General features: G+C 35.8%; 2 long non-coding RNA genes across 5 annotated transcripts in view; one reads left to right on the top strand and one right to left on the bottom strand.

The window, feature by feature from the left end:
- The window catches only part of LOC110743470, a 543,894-nt gene that overhangs the window by 278,193 nt on the left and 246,565 nt on the right, over positions 1–19,136 (bottom strand). The window lies entirely within an intron of this gene.
- Positions 1–19,136, top strand: part of LOC103885149 — a 233,005-nt gene that overhangs the window by 17,288 nt on the left and 196,581 nt on the right. For all 3 annotated transcript variants that reach the window (XR_001903447.3, XR_004183724.1, XR_001903445.3), the window contains exons 2-3: positions 5,131–5,302; positions 6,270–6,332. This is a non-coding gene — a long non-coding RNA (uncharacterized LOC103885149). The remainder of the gene's footprint in view (positions 1–5,130; positions 5,303–6,269; positions 6,333–19,136) is intronic.

The raw sequence follows: 19,136 nt of genomic DNA, 5'->3' as shown, positions 1-19,136 counted from the left end.
TTATTATTGGGTGAAGTTGGGGTTGGGGCCTGGTTTGGTTTTCTAATTTCAAATATATGGTGGTGATAGAGAATATTCACTCAGATAAGACCCATAACAAAAAAGGAACAATTGTGAAGGACATACAATACACATAATGTAGTGGTATGTTAAAAAATCCATTTATGCAAAGGTAAGTTAGTATTCTTTATATTCTGAGAGAAAAATATATATTTTTTCCAGAATTGAGTGCTTCTACAAAATTTGATAAAATTAAAATGTTAATTTCACTTTGATTGCACATGTTTATTTTATTTGAATTTACCAATTACATCTAGCAGTGCTCTGCTGATTTGTTTATTTTGTTTCGTTTTGTTTTAGAAATATCTGTGTAGTTTAAGTTTTATTAAATGGCCACCTTAATGTGCAGTGTGCTTTGCTGAGCCCAATAAAAGGCCACAATAGATAATTGAGGGTTAGTTGACTTTGCTGCTGGTGCAAACACCACTGGCATTCTTTTTGTAAAGCTAATGTTGGAGAAAAATAACCATCTGTTTTCTTCTTTTACTGAGTCTTCAGACAATGGAATGCATCACTCAAGAATGAGAGTTTTTTTCTGGAGATTTTTCAGCAAAAAAAAAAAAAGAAAAGAAAAAGAAAAGAGAGAGGGAGGGAGGGAAAGATGGTGGAAGGAAGGAAGAAAGGAAGGAAGGGAGGGAGGGACCGAGGGAGGGATGTAGGGAGGGAGAAAGGTGTGTAGCTATTTTAATGTAATAGATACATTATCCCAAGCTGCTAGAAATTGGGGCAAGAAACTAAATGGCATCATAGTGTTATACCTTTACAAACTATAAATTCCTGTCTCATCAAACTAAGTGATGTAGTCTTAAATAATAAAACAGGTGTGATATTATTAAACTAAATCTTTTTCTAGATGAAAGACAGAATAGGACAATTAACATATAACAACCTAGGAAAAAGAAGCTATGAACAACTTAAACAGAGGGGTGGGACCACCCCAAATTATCCTTGAACCATACTCTTTTTATTGATGGAATGAATCAAGTATAAACCCATGTGATACATTCTTGGGCAAAGAAAAAATATCTTACACAATTCCAATATTTACATGTAAAAATGACTGACAATTATATAATAAAATTTATTGGATAGGAGAGAAACAGAAGGAAAACTTGGACAGAGGGGAAAAGACATTTATTGCTTAGAAAAGCCCGTCCCTTTTGAGATTTGCAATTTTTTGTGTATAAAGAACACTCAGTGAGATTCCTCTATTGAGGGCGTGGACTACTCTGAACAAATTCCCCCTCTTGTTCTTTTTCTCAACGCATCTTATGCTAATTCATAACAGTATCTTTAAAAATTTTCCATCTACCATTAAGTGCATTTAGCAAGGTTATGTGTTATGGGGTCAACACACAAAAATCAATTCTATGTTTATATACAATCAGTAAACAATTAAAAAACAAAAATTAAATATGTTACCATTTATAATCAGATCAAAATATTAAAAACTTAGATACAGGTTCTTAAAAATATGGTCAGGGCTTGCATGTTAAACAGAAAATGTTGATTAAAGAAATCAAAGAAGACCTTTGACTTCAAGGTATACCATGTTTATGGATTAGGAAGCCTAACAGAGTCAGTTGTTCCCAAAGTGACTTATAGATTTAATGCAATTCCTACCAAAATCCCAGGAGAATTTTATATAGGTATAGACAGACTGATTCTCAAATGTATATTGAAAGGCAGATAAACTAGAAAAAAAACTAGAAAAAAATTGAGAAAGGAAACAAGATTGTACAAATCACACTATCCAATATTAAGACTTACTATAAAGCTATAGTAGTCAACAGAATGTGGTCTTGATGAAGGGATAGACGTGTGGATTAATGCACAGAATAATAGAGAGTTCAGGAATAGATCTACACAAATATGACAATTTGATTTTGACAAAGGTATAAAAGCAATTCAATGAGACAGGATAATTTAGATATGTTGTTAGAAAAATTGTACCATATGCAAAAATTGAACCTATACCTAAATTTTATACTTTATACACAGATTAACTCAAAATGAACAAATATCTAAATGTAAAATTATAAAACTTCTAAAAAAATAGGAGTAAATATTCATGGCTTGCAGTTAGGCAAAAAGTTCTTAGAAATGAAACAAAAAACACAGTCCATAAAACTATAAATTGATAAATTGGACTTCATCAAAATTTAAAACTGTTACTCTGCCAAAAATCACTGTCAAGAGAATAAAACTACAGACTGCGATAAAATATTTTCAAATCACAAAAACGACAAGGGACTCGTATTAAGAATATAAGGAACTCAAAATTCAGCAAATACCGCATTATCTCACTTATATGTGGGACCTAAACATTCAAACTCATAGAAGTAGAGAGTAGGATGGTGGTTACAAGAGGCTGAGGGTGGGGAGATGGTCAGGAAAGGGGAGATATCAGTCAAAGGGTACAAAATTTCAGTTAGGATGATTAAATTTTGGTGTTCTATGGCACAGGATGGTAACTATAGTTAATAATTACATATATATTTCAAAATTGCTCCATTTTAAATATTTTCACCAAAAAAAAGGATAAGTATGTGAGGTGATAGGTATGTTAATTAGCCTGATTTAAACATTCTATAATGTATACATGTATAATTACATCACATTGCACCCAATAATTAAACACAATTATTGTCAATTTAAAAATAAATAAATAACAACCCAATTTAAAAGTAGGTAAAGGACCAAAGAGGATGTAAGGATGGCAGTTAAGCACTCGAAAAAACATACAACATTACTGACCATTAGGGAAATGCAAATTACAATCACAATGAGATGACACTACACATTTATTAGAATGGCTAAAATAAAAGATACTGATAATACCAAGTGCTAGCAAAGTGCAAGAAAACCAAAACTCTCATACATTGCTGATACATAGTAGCATACTCACTCTGGAAAAAAGAGTTTGGCAGTTAAGCATGCACTTACTATCTAACACAACAATCATATTCCTGGACAAATAGAAATTATGTTCACACAAAAATTTGTACATAATTGTAGCAGCTTTATATGTAATAGCCAAAAACTGAAAGCAACCCAAATCTTCAACAAGTGAATGGATAGTATGAAGTGGTGCATCCTTATAATGGAATACTACTCACAATTAAAATGGATCAACTGCTGATACATGCAACAAAATGAATGAATCTTGAAGACATAGTGTTAAGTGAAAGAAGCCAGTCTCAAAAGTGTATATACTCTTTGATTTTATTTGTACTATATTCTAACTAACTTTATGTTACATTTGCAGTGGCCAATGTCTGTAATCCCAGTACTCTGGGAGGCCAAGGCAGGAGGATCACTTGAGCCCAGGAGTTAGAAGTCAGCCTGGGTAACACAGTGAAAACCTGTCTCTACTAAAAATACAAAATTAGCTGGGTGTGGCGGTGCACACCTGTAATCCCAGCTACTTGGGAGGCTGAGGTAGGAGAATCGCTTGAACCCAGGAGGTGGAGGTTGCAGTGAGCCAAGATCGTACCACTGCACTCCAGCCTGGGAGACAGAGTGAGACTCTGTTTCAAAAAAAGAAAATTATCAAAAACACAAAACTATAGTGATGGAAATCAGTGGTTGCCATTGGTCATGGATTGGGAGAGAGTGTAATGATAAAGGGATAACATGGGGACACTTCTGTAGGGTTGTTTAAACTGTTCTATATCCTGATTACAGTAGTGATTATACAAATCTATATGTGTTAAAATTGTAATATTGTACACCAAAAAAGTACATTTTACCATATGATAATTTTAAAAATACAAAATTTTTAAACACTATTTGACATTGCAAATTTATGAAATGTTTCAGCCACTCCTAGAATTTACAATATGCCCCTATTACTAAAACTCAAACTTTAAAATCTATAATTTAGGATGGTAGCAACTTCATCCATACTTCGCACAAAGAAGTGAGTTCTCTGAGCAGCCACCATAGCTTAGGCTACTAGGCAAGGAGAATAGTTTTTCTGGTATGGCTTCATTCTCTTTTTGATCAGCCCTTGGATCAACCCCTATACTGACTACACCAAGGATAGAGGAAGAGAGGACTGTTATTCTGCTGTTATGAAAAAGGCTGGAAAAAAAGGAGAAGATGCCAGTTTGTGGGCAGTGATAATATTGCTTAGGGCAAGAGCCTGGGGGAGAGCTGACACGGTTCAAAGTAGTGTTTAGAGACAAGAAAGAAACAAGACCTTCCTTTGCTTTTAAGTTTTGATAAAGCTTATATCTACAACATCCCGGCACAATTTTTCTTGATGTATCTAATGCATCAGTATCACTGTTCCTCATTTACCTGGCTTTTGCTTCTTATGTTCTTTTCTTTTCTATATTTTTTGTGTTCTGTTTCTATGAAAAAGAGTCAAAACATAAGCTAATATCAGAGATTCATTTTAAAATAATATCTAGGGGTATCTTCTAGGTTTAGTATAGGCTTAGCTCCACTTTTCACAGCTTCCACATATGTAGTCCTGCATCATAATTACTAGGTTGATCTAGTGGTTTTGTGTTTCTTGTATTATTTTGGAAATTCCTGAAGTATCTAATAATTCAAATCAGATTATATCATTTCTGGGATAGTTTTATTGCTAACTGTATTATAGTAAATTCAAATTTATATATCAAAATGCTCCGATAATCAGAATATTCACTCAAGTAAAAGCCAGTTCCACTGGAGATAACCTTTTGAAAATAAGAAAAGTCCAGTAGTGCTAAAACATAAGGAATATACAATGAAGTCATCATTACTTTGTCAGCCACATAATCAGAAGAAAAAAACTGTTCAGCAGGTGTTTATGAACCACAAAGAAGGAAAGCTGATGGTTGTAATTCTTAATCTTAAGATCCTATGCTTTGTTTCATTCCTCAGAGGATATTTGAAAACACTTCCTAGGAAGAAAGACTCCAGAAATGACCATTACCAATGACCTAGCTGCCATTTGTCACCCCATTTCCTGCAAAATGCATGCTCTTTATATTTTATATTTCCAAGTATAAATGTCTTGACCCTTCAAACACTGACCATAACTTTAATAAAAAATGTTTTTTGTTTATTTTTCAGCATTTTATATGTGGGAAGCACTTAGGAAATAATTGTTGAATGAATTAATTAATGAAGAAATGAATGAATTAATGAAGGAATGAATGCAAAAACAAACAGCTGTGAAAAAAAGCTAAAAAAAATTCTGCCTACTCATGCAAGATGCTAATCATAGCATTCCATAATGCTAATGGTATGTCCACAGACTCCACCTTCTTCTGTATCTCTCCCCTGAGATGAATAGATGAGTCTATGGTCTGTGGGCCTTCTCATAGACCCATTATCTTGCACTGTATCCCTTTTCTCTGCCTAATTAAAGTATTTCTTCTGAAAGGCACTGCTGAGTTTAAAATGTGTCAAATCAAATGTTTGTGGCGGGCTAAAACACTATAGCCTCAGCAAATTGCAGTCTCTTCATCTGGGTGATGTAAGCACTGGCCTTGGCTGTGCCCAATTTAGATATCAGAAACTTGTTCCATTTGTACTATGCTATTTACCCATTATACTCATTCAATTTTCCCACATACCTTTCCCAATTATCTACCAATTTAATCCATTTAATCTATCTCTACTACAGTAAATATGTTCCCCTTTAGCATTTACTAGCACTTGGGCCAAATGTTCAAGGGCCTCTAACAGGCTTTGTGATTCATTTATTTTTCCTCTTCCTGTTCAATTTTGTACATACCACTCATCACGAAAATGGATGCTGCTGCTGCAGATAAATGCACTGGCAAGAACCTAACTACACAATCAGCCATTTAGTCCCGAAAAACAGAGTAATGACTGCAAAATGGATCTGGGCCACAGGGCAGAAACCATACTTAAACTTCATTCAGCATAGCACCTGCCACAGAGCTGATGTAGTGAAAAATTGTGTCATGATGAGATGCCCTAGGTCTGGGTGCCATTTACTGTCCTTTCCATTATTGTTGATAATAGCAGTGCTTTCAAATGGAACAACATGCTTCCTGCCATGGATCAAAAAGATTTAGAAAAATATCCTATCATCCTATTTGAGAGACCAATAAAGTAATAATTCAATTTTCTTAGTATTGCTGAGACCTTGGCAGCTAATATTAATTATTATCTCTAGCCATTTGGCACCAGCTAGTGCTTGTAAATTACAGTAAACTGCATTTTTCTATTTTGTTTTGTAGGATGATTAGCCCATTTTGAACTTTGGGAAGAGGACCAGTCTGATGCATACACACTTTTCTCAGGTAACTCCTAGCATGACCAACTTTCTACTTTGACATTGACCATTTCGTTTAAAATTATGGATGCCGATTTCTAATCAGTTTACCTTTGCATTATCCATAATATCCCATGACATTGCTTTAGTAGAGATACTTCTCAGACTCTGTTTTTTTGTTGGTTTGTTTGTTTTGGCACTTCATGAAAGTTGTTTCTCCTATGTGCCAAGAAAAATCTCAACACTACAGAAGAGAAGTACGTGTGGAACCTAAAAAACTTCAGCATTTGCCACAATTAATAGGGTTATTTTATCCTATAAGAAGGAAATCTGCTGGATGCAGTGGCTCACACTTGTAATCCCAGCACTTAGGGAGACCGAGGCAGGCAGGTCACCTGAGGTCAGGAGTTCAAGACCAGCCTGGCCAACATGGTGAAACCCCATCTCTACTAAAAATACAAAAATTAGCCAGGCGTGGTGGTGGGTACCTGTAATCCCAGCTACTTGGGAGGCTGAGGCAATAGAATCACTTGAACCTGGGAGGCGGAAGTTGCAGTGAGCCCAGGTGATGCCACTGTGCCACTGCAGTCCAGTCTGGGCAATGAAGTGAAACTTTGTCTCCAGAAAAAAAAAAGGAATCCAGTGGTATAACCCATAACCTGAGCAGGGGATTATCAAATTTATAAGGACTTTATAAAAAGACAAACAGTTGGGAGACATAAGTATTTATTTGGCAGCTTTATTTGAACAGAGTTCTTTGATATGGCCAGTTTTGGGGGCCTAACAAATGAATTAACAATTTCCCCCACACAGCACACAGAGTAGAGGAAAGGATACACATAAATTACCTATTGTGGTTGACAACAGCCACATTAGCCCTCACCATCTGAGATTACTGAAAAAAGCAGATTGTGGTGAGAATTGCTAGTTGGCCACTTAGTTTGCATATCCTCTCCTCTTTCTTATTGACAGAATCTCATTTTATCCAAGGAGGCAACATGCCCAGCTAAGAGATTATATTTCCTAGTTGTCTTAGTCTGTTTTGTGTTGCTATAACAGAATACCACAGACTAGGTAATTAATAAAGAAAATAAATTTATTTGACTTATGGTTCTTGAGCCTGGGAAGTCAATGGGAATGGTGCCAGCATCTGCTTAGCATCTGGAGAGGGCCTTCTTGGCATCATCCTGTGGATAAAGGAGGAAGAGCAGGAAAGCATGCACAAGAGAGAGCAGGAGATCAAACTTGCAGCCTCAAGCCCTTTCATAATTGTCATTAACCCATTCATGAGGGTGAAGCCCTCATGAAAACACCTCCCATTGGGCCCTGCCTCCAATGCTGTTGCATTGGTGATTGAGTTTTTAATACACACTTTTTGGGGGGCCCATTTAAACCATAGCACTAGTCTTTCTGCAAGTTTCTGCGACTGAGACTTAAGCGGATGGAAATAATTGAGGGGGGCTTCTGGGATTGTTCTTTAAAGGCAGCCAGTTTCCTGGGGAGGGTGTTCATTTGTGGCCCTCTCCACCACTAACCACATTTTTCTTTCTCACTGAAACAAGTGCATGATAGACAGTAACACCCTAGCAGCCACCCTGTATTTTGAAGATGCATGAGTGACACCAAGGATGAGAAAGTGAACGTGGAGTCCTGGACTCCCCATCTCCAGACCTCTTATAGGAGAGAGAAAAAGGGAACCTGTGTCTTCCTAATGTCATGATTATTTGGGTTTTTTGTTCAGAGGATTCTGCCAAACCTAACACTAATTTAAAAGCTTATCAAGCAATTATAAATTTATTGAGCACTTTCTATTCTTAAAATTTGGGATTTGCCCTTTCATTAAATAGTAGAAATATAAGCAATTATCCTTGTTCTTTTTTGAAAATTTATTTTAAGAAATAAGGCTGACCTTGAGCACAATGCTGTGTCAAAACTCTGTCAGAAATACACATGAACTTACATAACACTCCATACTTCTTTTGTAGTGACACTTTCCACATGACTTTTCCTTCTTTTTTTTTTTTTTTTTATTATTATACTTTAAGTTCTAGGGTACATGTGCACAACATGCAGGTCTGTTACATATGTATACATGTGCCATGTTGGTGTGCTGTACCCATTAACTCGTCATTTACATTAGCTATATCTCCTCATGCTATCCCTCCCCTTGCCCCTCCCCCCAACCCACGACAAGCCCTAGTGTGTGATGTTCCCCTTCCTCTGTCCAAGTGTTCTCATTGTTCAATTCCCACCTGTGAGTGAGAACATGCAGTGTTTGGTTTTATGTCCTTGCGATAGTTTGCTGAGAATGATGGTTTCCAGCTTCATCCATGTCCCTACAAAGGATGTGAACTCATCCTTTTTTATGGCTGCATAGTATTCCATGGTGTATATGTGCCAATAGTACTGTAAGGTTCTTGAAAAAGAAGCTGGATCTAATTCATACATCGAGTAATCAGTAAAAGCATTACAGCTATGACACAATGAAAATGGTATGTGAGTTTTCCTGCCATTCTGCTTACCTCTTACAGCAAGAGATAATTCCAGCTTGGTCAATTGTGTCTTGCCTATTTCCTTTCCTAACATTCAAGAAACTCTTTCTTAACCACTTAAGTGCTTGGACTCTTGCAACAGAAAATCAGGATGAAGTAGGAGAACAGTATTAGGTTGGTGCAAAGGTAATTGCTTTTGCCATTACCTTTGATAGCAAAAATCGCAACTCTTTTGCACCAACCTAACAGTTCAAGGGACTATTCTATAAGGCAAGCGACCCACGATGGCAAAACCTAGAAGACTATTTTATTCTTAATGTTTAGCACCTTTTTTCAAAGGTTTAAATTCATTAGAGTACATAATTTAAATATAATTAAATGCACCCATTTTAAGTGTATAACAAAATGAGTTTTGACAAATGTATATGCCTAAGCTATCATCAGCCCAAATATAATATAAAACACTTCAATCAACCCACTATGGCCTCTCAAGCACATTGAAGTTCTAGCCTCAAGAAATCATTGATGTGTTTCTTGCTACTGTAGGTTTGTTTTGCCTATTCTGAAATTTCATATTAGTGGAATCATAAAACATATCCTTATATGTGTCTGTATTCTTTCACTCAACATGATATTTTTGAGATTAATTCAGGTTTTATAGTGTTTCAGTAGTTCATTTATTTTTTGTAAGACAAAGAACCTTTACTATAAAAAAAAATAACTATTTTTTTAAAATAGTGGGGTAACGGCACTGCATCTGGAAGAAGGCAGGCCCCTAAGATTAGTCTTTCTTTTTATCCCAACCAAGCCAAGTAGACCTCATCCTTCAAAGTTCATTCATTTTTATTGAAGAGTAATAGTTTATTGCAACACAGTAAAAAGGTAACCTACAGAAAGGGAGAAAAATATTTGCAAACTATGTATCTTATGTTGATTAATTTCCAAAATATCTAAGGAACTCCTACAACTCAATGTATAATGGTTAATTTCTAAAATATCTAAGGAACTCCTACAACTCAGTGGTTTAAAAAACATAATAACTCAGTTTTTAAATGCGCTAAAGACTCACATAGATATTGTGTAAAGAAGACATACAAATGGCCAATAGATAGATGAAGAAATGATCAATGTCACTAATCATCAGGGAAAGGAAATCAAAACCACAATAAGATATCACCTGACACCTGGTGGAATGGCTATAATTTTATTTTTTATTTTTTTTATTTTTTAGATGGAGTCTTGCTCTGTCACCCAGGCTGGAGTGCAGTAGCATGATCTCAGCTCACTGCAAGCTCTGCCTCCCGGGTTCACGCCATTCTCCTGCCTCAGCCTCCTCAGCCTCCCGAGTAGCTGGGACTACAGGCGCCTACCACCATGCCCGGCTAATTTTTTGTAATTTTAGTAGAGACAAGGTTTCACAATGTTAGTCAGGGTGGTCTCGATCTCCTGGCCTGATGGTCCACCTGCCTCAGCCTCCCAAAGTGCTGGGATTGCAGACGTAAGTCACCGCACCTGGCCTGGCTATAATTTTTTTAAAAGACAAGAAGTGTTGGCGAAAATGTGGAGAAAAGGAACTTTTGAACTTTTGAATGTTGTTGATAGGAATCCAAAATGGCACAGCTGCTATGGAAAATAGTATGGAAGTTCTTCAAAAACGTAAGAACTGAACTACTATATGATCCGGCAATCCCACTTCTAATGGAATAAAAACAAGACCTCAAGGAGACATTAGCACTTCTATATTCATTGCAGCACTATTCATACTAACCAAAATGTGGAAACAACTCAAATATCCATCAACAATTGAATGTATAATTAAAATGTGGTATATACATATAACGAGATACTATACAGGTGTTTGCTGGGTCATTGAAAAGAGAAACATTGGAGCAGTAGTGGTTTATGAGGGCAGTGGGTGCAAGAAAACAGAATTTGGAGATGATTGGGTTGGCTTATGTTCCCTTCAAATAAAGAACTTTACTACACTGTACATTAGCCCGGGACACCGCTCAGGAACCAACAATGTGGAACATAACTTTTTAAATATTATATAATAATGGCAGTATGTATTCAAGTATTAAATAATGGGATGCTGACAATAAATGCTTTAAGAGATCAGAAATCAGAGAGAAAGAAATGGACTAGAAAAATCAGGGATATTTACTTAGAGAGGTAAACTCTGAAAAAGTGATAGGATTGAGATAACCTGAAAAATGTGATAAGCTTTTGGAGGGGGGGGGGGTCGTCCAAGACTTCCAGCTGCCTCCAATAGGGGAAAATTACCAAGGTTTAATTAAAAAGCTGCTTGAATCTGTTCAAGTTGAGTAAAGCTCCATATGGATGCCTGGTATCCTTTGCCTCCTTTATATATATCGACTCTGTCTATGAGATAGTACATATTGAATTCATTTGGAAACAATTATGTCCTGTGCAAATCGTTATCAACATCACTGTTAACCCATGTTTGTGGGGTGGTGGTTATGTAGAATTCTATCCAATTCTCAACACCGGTTGTCAGAATAGCTTTGTTATTGAAATGAACAGAATCTAACTTATGAAAACAGTGAGTGCCACATGTTTCAAACATGACCTTTACCCGATTAAACTTGCATAACCAACCCAAGAGTGATGTCCAATGACACCACTTGATACTTAGGTCTGCTATTTTAATAAGACACAGACAGGTTTAGCAGATGTTGCAACAAACAAGTAAATATGTTCTAAGCAATAAATCTGCAGAGACATTCAGGATAGCATGAAGAGAATGTGCTTCATTCTTTCCAATGTGATCACAACAAGTAAGATTTTATCACTAATTACAGATGCATACACATATTCATGGTGTACTGGGAATAGCATCTCCATATGGCATGACTTGCAAAGACGTTAATGTCTCAAACATTATTATACAATTGAGAGAACATTTCAACATTAAGAATATTCTGTATTTCATATATCAAATGGATATGTGACTTGGTTAAAAAACTACCACCTATTCTGATCACATCGGAGTCACAAATTGCTTGTGCTAGCTTAAGAATGTTATTTAATATCTTTCTATGTCTGAGTTTCTCCATTGCCAAGTTGACTTTATTATCTAAATTATGAACAACTTGCTGGAAAGGAAGAAGAACAGAAGGTTGTCTGGGAAAGCAAATATTCTATGTACATTTAAGAAAAAAAGAATTTTATAATATGATATGCAAATACTGCTGCACAATTTTCCCCCATGACACTAAAATGAAAAATTAATACTGACGACAGAAGCAAATACGGCATTAAATTTTTTCAGTGTGCAAGATAAATAGGAATCATCAATCATTCTCATTTTTATCCTTTCCTCGGGCAAAATAAAAATTCTATGGTTTATAAGATGGCAATAAAATTATGCAGAGAAGTTCCACTTAGCCAGATAATTGAGTCTATATTAAAGATCAGGATTACAAAAATATATGTCTAAAGGCAGACTTTTATTGCAAAGTAGAAAATATCTGTTCATTAGGCCCAGAAAAGATTTAGACAAGTGTTATTCACCTTTTTAGTTCACTAAACAATTAATTTTGGGCTTCCATTCTTCATAGTCATTAATCCAGTCCTTCTAATGAGACTATTTGCCTAAAACGGTTTTTAATTGCACATAAACAGAAAAAGTAAACATATTATACAAAACTTTTAATTAATAAATAGAAACAGGTTATTCACTTCGAGCAGTAGTATTACCATTGTTTCCACTGACCCCATTGTTTCCATGGACCGTTGTTTCCATTGAGGTGTGCAATACATAGCAATAGAATAAATAAATGCAAACTAGTGGCAACTTCTTATAAGTTATAAAAAGTAAACAAACCTCAGAACTTTATAACTCACAATGGCAACTTATAAGTTTCAAGCGTGCAATCTATTTTTAAAATTAAATTATTCTCAGGTACTGAAAACAGTGAACAATATATTTTTTTAATATATGGCAATTTTCTTTTTCCCCAAACATTAAAAAGTAAAAAAGAAAAGTAAGGCTCATACTCTGGTGCTCAAATTAAACCTGATAACCTATATACCGGGACCAAGAGTTCCAAGACCATTTTTTTATGGTCTTACAGGTGGTTTTTTGTACATCAGCCTTACTTCCCGAACAGGTGGCATTGGGACAAATCAGTATGTAAACCTGCTTCTCCTTCTCTATTCTACTTTCATTACTTCCAGCACTGAAAGTGGTTATTCTAAGTTATATCTAATCTGCTTGGGATACAGGTGGTTACAACTATCTTTATCTACATGTATCTATCTGTACATAGACATTAGGCTATAGGACCTTAAAACAATAGGCCTTAAAAGGAATCTGAAATCTACAGGACAAGGCGTATGCTCAGATCATATTTAAAAATGATTCTCCTATGCCAAGTGGAGACCTGAGGACTCATTTGATTATGGGCCAGCCATCTTAACAGAAGTGGAGGCAGCTCCTCAGCCCCTAAGCTGTATGCACTACAGCCTTCATTACCACAAACCGGGCACTTCTCTTTCAGTTTTTGTCTCTATGGCAGTAAGATGGAATCAGTAATAACAAGTCCAGTGTAAGAATTATTCGTGATAAGAAAAAATTGTCTACCGAGTGCTTTAAGTTCCTAGGAAACTGTGCGAACATAGTTTGTCATTTGTATTCTGAGACTTTGTCCTTGCAGGAATCATCAGCCTCTTAGTGCCGTGTTGCCCATGCATTCTTTCCACAGGAGCGCCTTTTTCTGTTTGATGTTTGGGACATGCTAGTTCAAGTTTTCAGGATTTCTAGCCAAACAACTTTTATTATTGTTGTTAAGAGAAAAATCTCTTAAGCCAATAATCATGCATTTTTTTCTCTTTTAAAAAAGTGAGGTCCTTGGGTATCATTTTAATACTATTAATTTGGAAGTGAGGAGAGTCAAGTTCTAGCCAGACTCTTGTGTGAGTTTCATGGAATGGCATTTAATCATTGCTCTGGGTTCAGTTTTCATCACTATCAAAATGAGAGTGGTAGACTATACAATCTTAGAGCCCATTTTTAAAAATGTGGGCTATAGGCAAGATCACCTGCATCAAAAACACTTAGAGGGTTTGATAAGAAGAGTAGGTATCATCTCAGGCCTTAATAAACAGAGTTTGTTTGAGACATTGTAATCAGTACCTCAGTCATAATTATCCATGATAAAGTTTAGGAGCCACTGCTCCAAAATTAGCAATCAATGACGTCTTGGTTTCAGCGATCAGTGACCCCTTGGTTTAAGGAGCTTCTAAGTAAACATTCAGGATTTGCCATTCTTTTTAACTAACAGCTTTGCCACTAAGACATTGTTACTGGGACCAACTTTGCTTTATACAACACCTTCCCTGAGAATATGTTAGGCAGAATCCTGGTGAGCTGCTCTCTGCAGTGCAGTACAGCACAGGGTAGAGAGGCATACACAATGGTAAATAGAGTCTCATCTGCCAAAACTTCATCTTGCAAACAGCAAGGCCTAGGATTTTTTTCCTAGTCTATTTATGTATTACTGAGCAATCAATGAGCTCACTGCACCATGTGCATAGAAGGCATTACTATGGCATCAGTTTTGAGAAAAGAAAAGCTTTATTATAAGTCAACCGGCAAGAAGACAGAAGAAAAAGCTTGAATCTATTTCCTCAAGCTTAGAGTTGGGACAGGTTTTATAGTCAGACGGTAATGAAGTGTGCTCTGATTGGATCTTGTGATGGTGTGATGCCAGGAGACCTGCTCAGACTGGATCCTTCGATGAAGTGACGCCAGAGCTCAATCTGATTAGACCTTGGATCCTACCATATGGTGTCTGCTTCTTAATTAAATCTCCATTCCTTAGTCTGAGCACTTAGGTTCCACCAGTGCTAATGTTATATGACCTTCAACCTGGGAGGCCATGGCAACTGAAAAACAACTCACAATTTTGTTACATAAAAGTTGAACCAGATTGGTCTGATGTGTTTACACATGTAACAGCTTTCTTAGGTTTTTAACTATAAGAAACATAATGAACCTGCATGGTCTCAGGTAAATCCAAACCCTACCAACAAAAAGTTAATCTAGTTAATTGTCAGGATAAAAGGACTTGAACTTTTACCTCTTAAGAATTTATAGGAGCCTTCATGACATCAACTCACAACAAAGGATTTTATTGAAACCTTTCTTGAGGGCAATTGCTAGTAAACCTACTCTAAATTCTTTCACTCTATTGCCCTAAGAAAATAATTATCAATATATGTAATATTTATTTTTGTCACTGTGAATAGTAAAAATATTGGAAACACTCTAAACAGTTATCTAATAGATTGACTCAATAAATAATTTTGTGTATATAATATAGGTCTATTAAATATGCAACATAAGAGTATTTACTGACAGAATTATGTTCATGAACACTATGTAAAACAGAGATTATAAAAGAGTAATTGCTACATGATCCATGTTTAAAAATAAAATATATAGAGAGAGGCATAGGACATAACATATTAATACTGTTTACTGTGGGTAATGGAATTATGAATGTTTTCTAATTTATTTAGGATTCCTAATTTTTTTGTACTTATATATTTTTCCAATTAACATATGCAATAAAAGAAGTTAATTTTTAAATCTGAATTGTTAAAATTTTAAATATATTATTTCATAATCCAACTTTTGATATAGTAATCCATACTCTGATATTTAAAATTGTATTAATGTATTTTACTTCTATGTCTTCTCCCTCATTAAGATTCCTAGTAGAGATGAGAAAAGTAGGGCAGGGAATCTCTAATATGGTCCCTATATTATCTGCGAAAGATTATGTACAAAAAAAGTGTTTATTTAATGTAAATATTTATCTGATATGTTTGCAGATGAGAAAGTGAGCGAAAAACACAGTATGTGATATGAGAAAGAGAACAAAAAACACAGTTCATTCAGCCTTACTATGAGTGTAAAATAAGGCAGCAAGAAAGAATAAGGGCCTATGTTTTGTTGTCGTTAATATCTGGGATGATATATAAAGAGGGAATTTGGATTAGAAAATATAGAATTTATTCCAAGGGTACCTCTTCCTGTTGGAATTTGGGAATGGTTTAACTGGGTGGTTCTGGTACAGGATCTCTCACGAAGTCACATTTAAATTGTCAGGTGTGACTGCAGTCATCTAAAGATTTGACCGACACTACAGTCTCTCTTTCACTGTGGCTTACTCACATGACTGGCAAATTAGTGCTGGTTTTTGGTAGGAGGTTTCAGTTCCTTCTCATGTGGGCCTCTCCAAAGATTGCTTGACTGTCCTCAAAACTTGGCTTCTTCTCCGCACACCCCTACATCCCCAGAGAACCAGCAGAATCCATCTTTCTATGATCTAGGCTTCAAAGCCAAATGCATCATTCCTGCCACTCTATTCATTAGATTCAAATCATTTCGTTCATCACACATTGAAGGAGGGAATTCGGCCCACCTTTTGAAGGGAAGTATGTGAAAGAATTTGTGAACAAATTTTAAAACCACCAAATGGACTTTTCCTCACCAAGTCTGATGTGGTGACTGCTACTTCTAAATGCATCATCATCCAATAGCAGAGGCTAAAAGCAAAGCCCTGATGTAACACTATTCCCTAGGAAGACCAGCCAGCCACATCATGAAGGATTGATTTCATCGTACCCCTTCCAAAAGGGTGTTTGTATTCTGAATATGGATATATGTTCTGAATATGGATATTCATTGCCAACCTACAATGCTTCTGTCATCACAACCGACTGTGAGGTTGGGATGCTGTGTGCACTTTTGTGATATTTCACACACGAAAAAAATGCTTTTAACCAAGTAACATTTCACAGCAAAAGAAGTGCAATGGTGTTCACTTTGGCATAGAACAATGTAATGGCTTCCTGAAACTTAGTTCCCCTAAAATTAGGAAATACAGTTTGAGAATCAAGGAATGGAAGTAGGAGTGTCTCCTTTCACTACTAAATCTAATACTTTTCATTCCTACAGTGTGGAGTTCTGTTGGCTTAGGGGTTCTAGTTCCCAAGGAAGGATGATTATTTCAGGTGAATTGACAATGATTCCATTAAGATGGAAGTTGAGACTGCTACCTGGCCATTGTGGATTTGAAACCATACCCCAAAGAGTTAAAGAAACCAGTGACTGATAGAAACTCTTGACCTCACAGGATGACAGATAAGAAAAGATACAACTTGCTGAAATGCCGAAACTCTCTGCTAATGAGATTAAAATGCTGGCTGAATCTGTTAAAACCAATATGGCCGATTGGAGTCTGCACAGAATGAACCTGCTGGTGTCAGGGACCACATTTCCACAGCATGTTTCATACTAACTCCCATTGAAATTGCACATGTGACCCATGAAGAGAAATGAAGAGATAACTCTGCATGCCTGAGGACTTTCCAGATATCCCCTTTCCTTGCATCAGTCACCTGCTAATCTCAGAATCCATCTCCCAAACTGTTTCTAATAAGAATACGGCCTTAGAGCCAGCACAAGGAGACAGGTTTGAGATACACTCCTATCACCTTATTGGTCAACCTGCAATAAAAATAATTTGTTTACTCAAAACCCCCGTGTCATAGTATTGGCTTCTAGCACATTGAGCAGTGAGCCCCTTTTCTCAGTAACAGATTCTTCTGCCATGGAACAATAGTAAAAATAAAAGAATTACTATACTAGCTGGTATGAATATGAGCTCAAGGATCACCTTTTCCCTTACCCCTTTTCTTAGCATAACTACTCTCACCATCAATGCACCCAGAGACTACATGACTTCCTTCTTTGAATTTCTTCTGTATCTTAGATTCATAACAAAACACTTACAAACTTTGCTGAGTTTACTTCTGACACATCTGACTTTTAAGGACAAGGTCTGATTTTTTTCCTCAGCAGCTGACATGGAACAGGTACTTAAGTATTTGGTGGCTGAAGGACTGAATAGTTAAATGAAAGATCGGCTTATGAGAAAGATGATGGGATAATATCTGCTTCAGCCTCCAACAAAACAATTTAAGAAATAGAATTGGCCCACATATGTGTTGATGGCCTACAGAAGAAAACAGCAGATTTTATTCATTTCAACATGACTACATCTTTCATCGTGCATGAGACAGAAAAACTTTCTTACCCACTCATTTTACAAAATTAGAAAATTAAGGTGCAGAAAAACAAAATCATTTACTTAAGATCACATAGCAGTGTGGCAAAATGACGGCTAGACTCATATTGTATCAGCTTCAGGCTAATATTCCTCATAATGTATGTCATTTTGTTTCACAAAATTTATATCAAATACATGTTTAAATAAGAAAAGTAGACAATAACGTCCAGGAGCTCTTAATGTTCACTGAATAAGTATTGTTTTTTCTACCCCATTTAACCCACAACCTACCAGGAAAGTAGATATAACTACCATCTGGGCACAATAGTCCCTTTTTATTTTGTATATGTTTGTCATCTCATGAATAATTACAAAAGTAAGCATAAAGGTAGAGTGGGAAAAAACCTTATTAGACATTTTAGTAAGAATTAAATATAGCACACCCAAATTTTTATTCCATATGTTCCTGATTTTAAAGAGAGGCAGATAAATAGGTAGACACAGAAAGAAAAAGAAGGAAGGAAGGAAGGAAGGAAGGAAGGAAGGAAGAAAGGAAGGAAGGAAGGAAGGAAAGAAAGAAGGGAGGGAGGGATAGATAGAAAAGTCAATGTACTTTGAATTCAACTAGAGAGACATATCCAGCTTATAAATTCTGATCTCAGATTTCAAATATATCTCTGCTAGGCTCTGTCTTGTCATTACTTCTAATTCTGCTTCATGCAGTTGTATCATCAAAATGTGATCCTTGATAAACTTCAATGGTACATAATTTTATTGAAAAGAAAATGGTCATCTTATTTGATCCTTAATTATAACACATTTTAATTTTTAGATTTATAAATACCATTTAGAATGACGAATGCAATCAATTTTTTCATTACTACAGCATCTATTTTTTACTACTCAACTTTGTATATACAACTGTTTATCCATTTATTAATGATATCAAGTAAATTTCAGTGCACAAGCTTTATGAACGATGAAAGAATGTGTAATATGCCTTTTGGCACAATAGAATAGTCTAGATTCTGGTCACAAAATATTTGCATAATAAAGTCTGTTCTGTTGCATGACCATGAAAATATTACATTTTCATTTTGCCCTTAGAAATGTGTAATTCATTCATCTATTACTGAATTTGGGAAAATTTACCTAAGATACTGTTATCTGAAGCCTCATTAAAATTTTTATTATACAATCAATTTCACACCATTATTAGAATGTCAAAGACCACTC

The sequence above is a fragment of the Papio anubis genome, chromosome 5, assembly GCF_008728515.1.
Source record: "Papio anubis isolate 15944 chromosome 5, Panubis1.0, whole genome shotgun sequence".
In the NCBI taxonomy this organism is placed as follows: Eukaryota; Metazoa; Chordata; class Mammalia; order Primates; family Cercopithecidae; genus Papio; species Papio anubis.
This window is presented reverse-complemented; position numbering and strand designations above follow the sequence as displayed.